Raw genomic sequence first — 12,955 nt, forward strand, 5'->3', positions numbered from 1 at the left:
CTTTAAGCATATCGTGCAGCATAACAAACATCATAACTAGTCATGGCATATCATCTCCTAAAGCATAGCATGACACATAACATAATCATATCATGGCATATCATCTCTTAAAGCATAGCATGAAACATAACATAATCATATCATGGCATATCATCTCTTAAAGCATAGCATGAAACATAACATAATCATATCATGGCATATCATAAATCATAGCATCATCACAACATGATAATAAGGTATATGCAATATGATTTTTGAAAACATGTATCCGAAAAACATGTATATGTCTCATGATCTTTAAAACCATTTCTTCTTACATATATACTTGAACATAATCTCAACTTAAAGGGGATCCCGGCTATGTACCACTTACATATTGCGCGCAACCTATGTAGACCCAAGGTAGCAAGTCTTGAACCCTACAAGGCAAACATACTAGGCCCGAGTCTTACTCCATCGACCTAGGGGCACTTAGGAGCCCATCCCTAACGAGGCCCGAGTCTTATTCCATCGACCCCGGGGCGCTTATGGAGCCCACCCTTGGTATAAGCCACATAAAGTAAAGTACATGTCATACTTATACATATCATACATCATAAAAACATGCATCACTTAGGCACACATCATATCATAAAAGTATGCATCACTTAGGCATACATCATGTCATAAAAGTATGCATCACTTAGGCATACATCATATCATAAAAGTATGCATCACTTAGGCATACATCATATCATAAAAGTATGCATCACTTAGGCATACATCATGTCATAAAGAAAAACATGCATATTTTCACCACATAGCATATCATAAAAAGCATGCATATTCTAAGCATATAGCATATCATCAAGCATGCATATTCTAAGCACATATCATATCATCAAAGCATGCATATTTCTAAACACATATCATATCATAAAAACATGCATATTCTAAGCATATAGCATATCATCAAAACATGCATATTTCTAAACACATATCATATCATAAAAACATGCATATTTTAAGCACATAACATATCATTAATGTTGGTGCGGTTAGCACTAATGATTTAACCCAGGTTTTGATGAATGACAAATAGGTTAAGTTAGTTTTGTTGTTGTCTGACACTTTGATCGAGTGTGCAGGAGAAGTCCAGCTAGGTCGACGGGCTGACCGGATAGCTGGCGAGAAGTCCAAGCGGGTCGACGGGCTGACCGGACGCTTGGCGAGAAGTCCAGCTAGGTCGACCGGATAGTCGGCGAGAAGTCCAAGCGGGTCGACCGGACGCTGGCGAGAAGTCCAGACGGGTCGACGGCTGACCGGACGTCTGGGGTAAGTGAGGTAAGTCACCGGAGGGGAGGACTGCGAGGACGCGTTCCCGAGGGACATTAGGCGTCGATCCAGCTTAGATCCATTTCGGATGTCTAAGTCGAGATCGTGGCTAGATTCCGGTCTCGGAAAGACGGAATCTAAGTCATACTCTTTTTATCCATCTGTTGAACTTTAACTGTGCTAACAATCTGTTTTACAGGATGTATATTTGCCTCGGACTAACTTTGTTTTGCGGAAAGGGAGTTTAACACAGTGGTGCAGGCGAAGGCGAATTCTATCCAGCCAAGTCGTCGCCATGTGGAGCATCTCGATTTGAGCGCATTTGCGCCAAGGGATCCAGCGCCGAACAAGATATAAAAGAAGCCCGCATGAGCTTCGGATAAATCAAATCAATCAAGTGAGAACTCTTCTCCTGGTCTTGTCGCCGACGCTTGACGCCAACAAAGCTCGACACTACGCTCCGCTCTTTTCCCTTTGTGTATTTGTTTTCTTTTCACATTCCCTGTACGGTTCTTTTGTAATCATTATTCCTAATTGCTAGTGATTGCCCAACGAAAGTGGTCAAGGACCACGGGCCTTCGAGTAGGAGTCGTCACAGGCTCCGAACGAAGTAAAACCATTGTGTCTATTTTACTTTTCCGCTGCGTTTAAACTCTTGTTTTTCGAATCGATATTCACCCCCTCCTCTATCGAATCTAACAGTCCTACAAGTGGTATCAGAGCGGGTACCGCTCTGATTTGGTGCTACCTCCAATCAGACAGGGGGTGAATTTTTTTTCTTTGTTTTTGTTAGATAATTAATTTTAAAACTGGTGTTTCGTTAACTTAATATTTATCTAATCAATTTAAATTAGTGCAACACGAATCTAGATTTTTTTTCTATTTTTCTCTTCCCGCACTACTAATCCAAGACCAAGTCTTGGGATATTTTTTTGGTTATTTACCTGTGCACAGAATGTCCCAACAAGAAGGATTCAGCACAGTGCGACCTCCACTCTTCAACGGGGACGACTTCCCTTACTGGAAGAAGCGCATGGAGGTTTACCTCAAAACAGACTTCGACCAGTGGATGAGCATTACGAGACCCTACAAAATTCCAGTGGACAATGCCGGGAATCTAGTGGATCCTGAAGACTGGACAGCAGATCTCAAGAAAAAAGCGTCAACAGAAAATAAAGCGATCAACACTCTACAGTGCAGATTGACAAGAGAAGAACTGAACAGAGTCGGTCCACACAAAAATGCTAAAAAGCTATGGGACAAGCTGATCGAACTGCACGAGGGAACGAGCGACGCTAAGGTAACAAAACGAGACCTGCTTCTAAATAAGATTTTTAATATAAAAATGAAAGAAGGAGAAACAGCGAATCAACTACACGCGAGGATCAAGGACATCCTCAACGGGCTTCATGCGATAGGCCACCAAATGGAGAACAGACACTTAATAAGGTACGCATTAAACGCCTTTCCACATAATAGTTTGTGGGCATCAATAGTGGATGCCTACAAAATTTCTAAGGATCTTTCTAACTTAAAATTAGATGAGCTTTTCTGTGAATTAGAATTACACGAACAAACTAATGCTAGAGCCGAGAAAGGTATAGCTCTATTTGCAGGTTCCTCCAAAGAAAAGAAAAGCAAGCCTGAATTTGAAGAAGAATCTGACCAAGACTCCGAAGACGAAGAACACCTGGTGAACTTGGTAAGAAAAATGTTCACCAGGAGAAAGAGGAGCTTCAACAAAAAGGACCTTCAAAAGATCAGCTCTCCCTCAGAACAAAAGAACGTGACTTGCTACGGCTGCAACAAAAAGGGACATTACAAGAACGAATGTCCAAAACTGAAGTTCGACAAACCAAAGCCAACTCAAAGCAACGTGGGACGACTCCTCGGACGAATCGGAGGAAGAAGAGCAGAAACATCAGAGCCACCTCGCACCGATGGCCCGCGCATCCGAAACAGAAAAAGAGTCGGAAGATGAAGACGGGTCCGAACCCGAAACAAGCCACGAGTCCGTACTCGTTTCCGAAGGCTCGAATGAGGTATATTTTAATTTAAACAAAAAGTTTTTTAGAATCATTTCTTGTTTAAATAGTAAATTAACCAAAGTAGAAAATGAAAACAAATTACTTCTTGAGGAAAATCAGAACCTCAAGGAACAATTAAAAAATTCAAATCCAACTCAAGATCTAACACTTGAGGAGGAGAATTTATCATTAAAAAATAAAATAAACAATTTAAAGGAGATGTTAGAAAAATTCACAACAAGATCAAAAAATTTAGACCTAATCCTAAATAATCAAAAAGCATGTTATAATAAAACCGGACTAGGATATAAGTCGAATTCAAATAAAACCTTCAAATCATTAATAACCCAATACAAGTCAACCAATCTAGCTTGGGTTCCGAAAGCGTGTCTGACCACGCATGTAGGACTTAATCAATATTATATACCTAAAGAAAAAATACATTATATAAAAGTGTATAAACCAAACCAAAATCCAAAATACAAACCTAAATCAAATTCAAAATCTAAACAGTTTAAAAATCAACAAAATTATCACCAAGTTAACTATAACTATAAAAAGAATCGATACAAGCCTAAAACCAAAATCTAAATTAATGGCCAATAATTCAGGGGGAGGCTCCAGAATAGCTGGCACCTCCAAAACTAACCTACCCCAAAACAAACTAACCCGGCAGGGTAATTAGGATTAGTTAAAAAGAGACCAAGTTTAACTTGAATCATGGTACTGGTAAAATTTTTGGATGATAGTACGTTAGGGAAGCTTGGGCATCACATGTCTAGAAAGATATGGCTTCGATCTGGTGCATTTGGCCAAGTGGAACTGACCGAAGCTACCCTTAAATGGATCCTAATCAGTTAGACCAAGATTTAGTACTAAGCTCCGTGGATAGGACTATTCGGAAAATCTCGAAAGGTTGGTTACTTCTAATGACGCCCATGTGACTCACCAAGCTTAGAAATTTATCCGAAGAATGCCTATTTGTGGAGACCAAAGCTAAATCTGAATCTAACTCAAGTTAAACCAAAACTCCATGAAAAAAAAAAAAAATCTAATTTCATCTCACAAAATCATAGGATTCCCTGATTGATAATATAGATCGGGTGAGATGAATAAGGTTTAAAATTTTAAACTTAAAAATTAATTTCAAAATTCTAATTTTAAACTTAAAAATTATTTTCAAAATTTTAAACTTAAAAATTATTTTCAGAATTTTAAACTTAAAAATTACTTTCAGAATTTTAAACTTAAAAATTATTTTCAGAATTTTAAACTTAAAAATTACTTTCAGAATTTTAAACTTAAAAATTATTTTCAGAATTTTAAACTTAAAAATTAATTTCAAAATTTTAATTTTAAACTTAAAAATTAATTTCAAAATTTTAATTTTAAACTTAAAAATTATTTTCAAAATTTTAAACTTAAAAATTATTTTCAGAATTTTAAACTTAAAAATTATTTTCAGAATTTTAAACTTAAAAATTATTTTCAGAATTTTAAACTTAAAAATTATTTTCAAAATTTTAAACTTAAAAATTAATTTCAAAATTCTAATTTTAAACTTAAAAATTAATTTCAAAATTTTAATTTTAAACTTAAAAATTACTTTCAGAATTTTAAACTTAAAAATTATTTTCAAAATTTTAAATTAATTTCAAAATTCTAATTTTAAACTTAAAAATTATTTTCAAAATTTTAAACTTAAAACTCTAATTTTAAACTTAAAAATTATTTTCAAAATTTTAAACTTAAAAATTATTTTCAAAATTTTAAACTTAAAAATTAATTTCAAAATTCTAACTTAAAAATTATTTTCAAAATTTTAAACCTAAAACTTAATTTTAAATTTTAAACTCAATTAATCTCAAAATCTTAATTTTAAACTTAAATTAATACATGCTCAAAAGACTAACTTTAAATCCTACTTACTGTAGGAAACCAAGTGGATTTTGGACAGTGGTTGCTCCAAACATATGACTGGAGATCACACCAAGTTCACTCAACTCACTTACAAAAGCCTAGGAACAGTTGCCTTTGGAAACAACGGCAAACTCAAGGTAATTGGTATAGGTAATATTGAATTAAAATTAGACTTTATAATTACAAATGTCTTACTTGTTGAAAACTTTAAATATAATCTTCTAAGTATAAGTCAATTGTGTGATACTAGGTATAAAGTCAAATTTCTATCTACAGAATGCTTAATCAAACATCTAGATAATCCTACCATAAGCCTAAAAGGTTTTAGAAAAGACAACATCTATGTCATCAACTTAACCGTTTCTTCCATTAAGTGTTATTTAACACAAAAAGAAGAAACTTGGTTATGGCATAGGAGAATGTCTCACACCAACTTTAGAAATATAAGTAAACTAAATGGACTTGTAAAAGGTTTACCGAAGTTACCTAACTTAGATTCAACCATATGTAATGCTTGTCAACAAGGCAAACAAACTAAATCAACCCACAAACAAACAAATCAACCACAAACTAACTCAATCTTAGAACTTCTACATTTAGACCTTTTTGACTCCCATGGAGTCAAATCCATAAATGGAAACTTATATTGTTTAGTAATTATAGACGATTATTCTAGGTTTACTTGGGTAAAATTCTTAAAACATAAAGATGAAACTTTTGAAATTTTTACAAATTTTTGCAAACAGATTGAAAACGAAAAAGATATTAAAATTAAAAGAATTAGGAGTGACAATAGGGGAGAATTTAAAAGTCACAACTTTAACAGTTTTTGTCTAGAAAACGGTTACCATCATGAGTTCTCATGCCCTAAAACCCCCCAACAAAATGGAATTGTAGAAAGAAAAAATAGAACCTTACTTGAAGCTTCTAGAACAATGTTAAATGAGTATAACCTACCTAAATACTTTTGGGCAGAAGCCGTTAGTACAGCCTGCTATGTACAGAACAGAACAACAATAAATAAAACTCATAACAAAACTTTCTTCAAAATATTTTATAATAAACAACCAAACATAAAATATTTTAAGGTATTTGGGTGCCCAATTTTTATCTTAAATACAAGAGAACACTTAGGAAAATTCACCTCTAAAATTGAAAATAGAATTTTGTAGGATATTCCCTAAATAGTAGAGGCTACAGAATTTATAATAAGGTTACCTTAAAAATTGAAGAAACTACTAATGTAAAATTTAAAGAAACTAAACAAGACATAGAACCTACACAACCACCGGAGTTTGTTCCAAAAACCAACCAAACTCTAAGTCATGAAGAAGAGGAACAACATCAAGAGAATCAACCTCCTAAAACAATAAGGGTAAACCCAAATCATCCAACTGATCAAATAATTGGTGACCCAGACTTAAGAGTTCAAACCAGATCATCTTTTAGAAACCTAAGTCAAATTTCATTAATTTCAAAAATTAAACCCAAAACTGTGGATGAATCCCTACTAGACCCAGATTGGATTATAGCTATGCAAGAAGAACTAGCCCAATTTGAGCGTAATGAGGTCTGGGACCTAGTCCCACCACCTAAGAATAAGAAAATAATAGAAACAAAATGGGTATTCAGAAACAAACTAAGTGAAACTGGGGAAATTACTAGAAATAAGGCTAGGCTGGTTGCCAAAGGATTTAGTCAAGTTGAAGGACTTGACTATGATGAAACATATGCCCAGTAGCCAGATTAGAATCCATTAGAATGTTACTAAGTTATGCAGCCCATAAAGGGTTCAAACTATACCAAATGGATGTTAAGTCTGCCTTTCTTAATGGACTAATAAAAGAAGAAGTTTATGTAGGTCAACCTCCTGGGTTTGAAAGTCTAGAACACCCTGATTATGTATTTAAGTTAAAGAAAGCATTATATGGACTTAAACAAGCACCCAGGGCATGGTATGAAAGGCTAACATCCTACTTAACATCTAAAGGATTCAAACAAGGTCAAATTGACCCAACCTTGTTTGTTAAATCATTAAATTCAAACATATTTATTGCACAAATTTATGTAGATGATATAATATTTGGTTCAACAAATTCAGATTTTTTAGAGGAATTTATTAATCTAATGGAAAAAGAATTTGAAATGAGCCTAGTAGGAAAATTAACTTATTTCTTAGGATTACAAATCAAACAAACAAATGAGGGAAATTACATTTATCAACACAAATACACTAAAGAATTACTTAAAAAATTCGGAATGGAAAATACAAAAGAAATAAAAACACCTATGGCAGTGAACACAATCTTAGATAATGACCCAAATGGAAAATCAGTTGACCTAAAATATTATAGGAGTGCAATAGGTAGCCTACTGTACTTAACTGCCCTGATATTTTATTTGCAGTTAGTATGTGTGCTACATACCAAACTTGTGCTAAGGAATCCCACTTGACACAAGTTAAAAGAATTTTTAGATATCTTAAAGGAACAATAAATGTAGGAATTTGGTATCCTAGAACCAATAATTTTGAACTAATAGGGTATTCTGACTCAGATTATGCTGGATGTAAATTAGACCGCAAGAGCACAAGTGGAGGATGCCAATTATTAGGTTCATCACTTGTTAGCTGGTTCAGTAGAAAGCAACATTGTGTTGCTCTATCTACAACTGAGTCAGAATACATAGCTATAGGTGAATGTGTTGCACAATTACTATGGATGATGCATACTCTAAAAGATTTCAACTTAAACATTACAAATGTAAAAGTATTAATTGACAATATAAGTTCAATTAACTTAACCAAGAACCCTGTGCATCATTCAAGAACCAAACATATTGAAGTTAGGCACCACTTTATCAGGGATCATGTTACTAAAAGTGATATTGAACTCAAATACATTGAGTCCAAATCAAATTTAGCTGACATTTTCACAAAACCACTCCCTGAAAGTGAGTTTAGCAACTTACGCCGAAAATTAGGAATGTGCTCAATAGACTAGGAATTTTCAATTTCAAAATTGTTTTCAAAAATCACTCTTTCAAATTATAAGTCAAACTTATTTGTTTTCAAAACTTTCCATTTTTAGATTTTCAAAAACAGTTTTGGCCTTAGACTAGTTTTGAATCCTTAGAAAGCATGTACCCATAGGACTAGTTTTTGAGCATCTCACCAACACCTTAGGTTTACCTTGCTTGTGTTTGACAAACATAGAAAGGGGTGAGATGCATAGGCCAACTGTCTGGACTTAAGATGCTTATTTCAGTGCATCAGCATAAGTCTGGACGTTAAATACAATTCAGATATTAATCAGATTAAAGTTCATTAGTCAAGTCAAACACTGACTGGTTATAATTAACTTAATCTGACTAACCAAGTGAAAGCTACTATCTTCTGATAGTTAGTTAGTACCTAATTGGTTAGACAGCTGGTTAAAGATGAGTGTCAAGTTCAGGGGGAGAAATTAATGTGTGTTTGAAAAATATTTTTTTTACATCTATGTTAAAACTAACTTATTTTTAAAACACCAGTTTTTCAAAAAGTTAAATTTAACTAAGTTTAATCCACCCTAATCTCAAAACCTGATTTTAAAAGATGAATATTGTAAATTTAAACTTATTCAGTTTTGTAACATATGCTTGAAAAATCAACTTTCCAAACTTAGCTTTTATCAAATTAGCCTTAAAAATTTATTTTAGCAAAATTTTACTTCTTGAAAAATTCTTACTTGCTTAATTTTTGCTGTGTTTTGAAAAATCGTAGTTGAAAAATTCATTTTTTTTTAAAAGAAAATGAAAAGTAAATTTGAAAAACCTGTTTTGAAAATTTGTTTTACGATTAAAAAGTTACACTTGATTACCTTTAAATTTATACTTTTCAAAAATCAATTTGTCTCCCCCAAGTCAACTCGACTATTTTTCTTGGTGTTAAAAATTGTACTTTTACAAACTCTTCACTATGATTGTGTACCCTTGCTTATTTTTGATGAATGACAAAGGGGGAGGGTTAGGTGGTTAAGTTAGCTAAACCAGAATTGAAAATACAAACTAACTTAAAAACCACATAAATGCATGTTGTTTCTTGCATATGTTTTCACTAACTTAACCAGGTTGTCATTCCATCAAAAAGGGGGAGATTGTTGGTGCGGTTAGCACTAACGATTTAACCCAGGTTTTGATGAATGACAAATAGGTTAAGTTAGTTTTATTGTTGTCTGACACTTTGATCGAGTGTGCAGGAGAAGTCCAGCTAGGTCGACGGGCTGACCGGATAGCTGGCGAGAAGTCCAAGCGGGTCGATGGGCTGATCGGACGCTTGGCGAGAAGTCCAGCTAGGTCGACGGGCTGACCGGATAGCTGGCGAGAAGTCCAAGCGGGTCGACGGGCTGACCGGACGCTTGGCGAGAAGTCCAGACGGGTCGACGGGCTGACCGGACGTCTGGCAGGTAAGTGAGGTAAGTCACTGGAGGGGAGTGACTGTGAGGACGCGTTCCCGGGAAGGGGACATTAGGCGTCGATCCGGCTTAGATCCATTTCGGATGTCTAAGTCGAGATCGTGACTAGATTCCGGTCTCGGAAAGATGGGTCGACGGGCTGACCGGACGTCTGGCAGGTAAGTGAGGTAAGTCACTGGAGGGGAGTGACTGTGAGGACGCGTTCCCAGGAAGGGGACATTAGGCGTCGATCCGGCTTAGATCCATTTCGGATGTCTAAGTCGAGATCGTGACTAGATTCCGGTCTCGGAAAGACGGAATCTAAGTCATACTCTTTTTATCCATCTGTTGAACTTTAACTGTGCTAACAATCTGTTTTACAAGATGTATATTTGCCTCGGACTAACTTTGTTTTGCAGGAAAAGGGAGTTTTCTGAAACAAAGTGGTCCGGGCGCCCGGAAGGCGAATTCTATCCAGCCAAGTCGTCGCCACGTGGAGCATCTCGATTTGAGCAGTTTCGTCACATTCCAGGCGCCCGGAAGGGATCCAGGCGCCCGGAACAGCATATAAAAGAAGCCCCAGATAGGAGCTTCAGATAAATCAAATCAATCAAGCTGAGAACTCTTCTACTGTTGGTCTTGCTGCTCGACGTTCAGTGCGACGCCAACAAAGCTCCGACACTACGCTCCGCTCTTTTCCCTTTGTGTCGGTATTTGTTTTTCAGTTTTCATTAGCATTCCCTGTACAATTCTTTTGTAATCATTATTCCGAATTGCTAGTGATTGCCCAACGAAAGTGGTCAAGGACCACGGGCCTTCGAGTAGGAGTCGTCACAGGCTCCGAACGAAGTAAAACCATTGTGTCTATTTTACTTTTCCGCTGCGTTTAAACTCTTATTTTTCGAATCGATATTCACCCCCCTCTATCGAATCTAACGGTCCTACAATTAAAGCATGCATATTTCTAAGCACATAACATATCACTAAAACATGCATATCTCTATCCACATATCATATCATAAAAAGGTATAAATCCCAAGCATACATGGTTAAGCATAAGGGTGTATCATGTGATTATACTATCATAAGAAACATGGTAACATAGTTAACTTGGGTTCTAAGCTTCCTAAACCCTTGGGTTCCTATCATGGACGAACCCCCTTAGGTCTCAATTTAGGTAAAAACAACCTCCAAGCATGTGAAACCTAAATTATCATTACATGAATTTCATAGGAAGCATTATAAGTATGATTTACTTGGTTTCTAAGTTCTCCAAGTCCTTAAACTCATGTGACTGAACCCTATCAGTATATAAACAAGGTCCCAAATGTCATGAAAGCATGGAATCCTTAAACCATATTTATAGCATTTTTTTCAAATAGCATAGTAAGCATATTGAGCTAGTTCTTAAGTCCTTCAAGCCCTTAACGTATATCTTGGTCAAACTTTTAACAAGTGTTCATTAGGGCTAAAAACAAACATACAAGCATGTGAAATTGAACTAACATCATGTATAAATTCATAACAAGACATCATACAATAGGTATGGCCGAAACTTACCCTAGCCTCATTTAGGTCACTAAACAACATATAGTATGAGAACTTTGGTTTTCTACTTATCATATTTCATGTAGAGTGACATAAGCATATTTAATTCTTGTTCTAGGGTTTCTAGGGCATCTATTCCTTCATGGCCGAAACACACAATGATCCATTTAGGTTATGGAAAAATTATACAAATATGTGACACACTCAACACCTTATCATATTTTCATAAGAAGTACTTTTAACACATTTGGTTTCATTTCTAAGGCCTCTAGGTCTTTTAAACCCCACTTGGCCGAAACTCACAGAATATAAACTTGCTTCAAATAGCCTAAAAGCATAAGAAATCATACAAGTTTCATAGCATGTATAAAGACAAGCATAATAAACATACATATGAATTGTGTCTTAGGCTTCCTAGGTTTCTTTCCCTTTTTCTTTTATTTTTCATCATGGCCGAAACCTACCAATCTTTAAACTAGGTTTTAAGTGGCCTAAAGCATGGAAAACCTAAGTAAGTTTCATGGCAAAAATTACTAAGAACATCATATACAAAGTTGGTTCATAAACAAGCTAGGACCCTTGTGATCTTACATGTCATATATCATGTAACTAATTTTCTATACTCAATTTAAACATAAGAGCATTAAACAACTTTCATATCATAATATCACAGAGGTCTTGAGCATATTAGAATTTTGTTTAAGTTTTTCTAAACTATCCATCTTATTATGGCCGAAAATCTAAAATAAGAGTTCATGAATTTCTAGCAATGTACAACATGCAATTCTTTAAGAGAACTCTATATTTTATCATACAAACATGGTTATTTAAATTTAAAGGTCTTCCTAACCCTAAGCCCTTTTCTTGGCCGAAACATATAAATGGATTTCTTTGGTTTCAAGTAACTTTCAAGCAAGAAAACCAATAAAAACCCTTAGTAGTTCATGGGAGAAATTTTGTACTAGTTTAGTTAAACAATATTTTTCCCTAACCTCCTTAACATATTTTTGGCCGAAATTCTAGGGTTAGGTACTCCTCTGATCAAGCATCATTTAAGTATAAAAACATGAAGAAAATCCTTCCTACATAGCATAGAAAGAATATCATGAAATAAGGACTTGTTTAAATCATCCTAGATTTGAAAACCCTTTCTTTAGCCGAATTTTCTTAAATTCTTTCCTCGGTTTTCTAATCCTTATAGAATCCGAAAATCACATAAAAGCCTTGTACCACAGGTGAGGGGAAGCTTACATCCTTTTCGCTTGTGGATCTAAGGTATGGTGGAGAAGAAATAGCCTCTTCTTCTAGTTCCTTTTCCCTTGATTCCCTTGCTTAGTCCTCCTTGTATCTTAGGCTTCCTAGGAGAAAACCTTGGCTTTGGGGCCGAAGGTGGAGGAGAGGGGGCTGAGGTGTTCTCGGTGAGGGAGAGGATGAATGAGAGAAAATAGAATTTTCCCTTTTACATATTCTCTTTTATGTTAAGGGGGAAGAGGTAGCAAACTTGATTTTTGCTTTCCTTCTCCCTTAGCCTTTTTTTTCTATTTATTTTTATTTTTATTTATTTATTTATCCTCATCATTCATGGTGAAATAAGGGGGAATGAATCCCCTTAATTAGCCTCTTTTATTTTCGGCAAGAGAAGAGAGAAAGAGAGAGAGAAAGGGAGGAAGGCAAGTTGCCTTTCTCTTGTTCCTTTCTTGTTTTCTTTTGGCT

The sequence above is a fragment of the Zingiber officinale genome, chromosome 7B (assembly GCF_018446385.1).
Source record: "Zingiber officinale cultivar Zhangliang chromosome 7B, Zo_v1.1, whole genome shotgun sequence".
Taxonomy (NCBI): domain Eukaryota; kingdom Viridiplantae; phylum Streptophyta; class Magnoliopsida; order Zingiberales; family Zingiberaceae; genus Zingiber; species Zingiber officinale.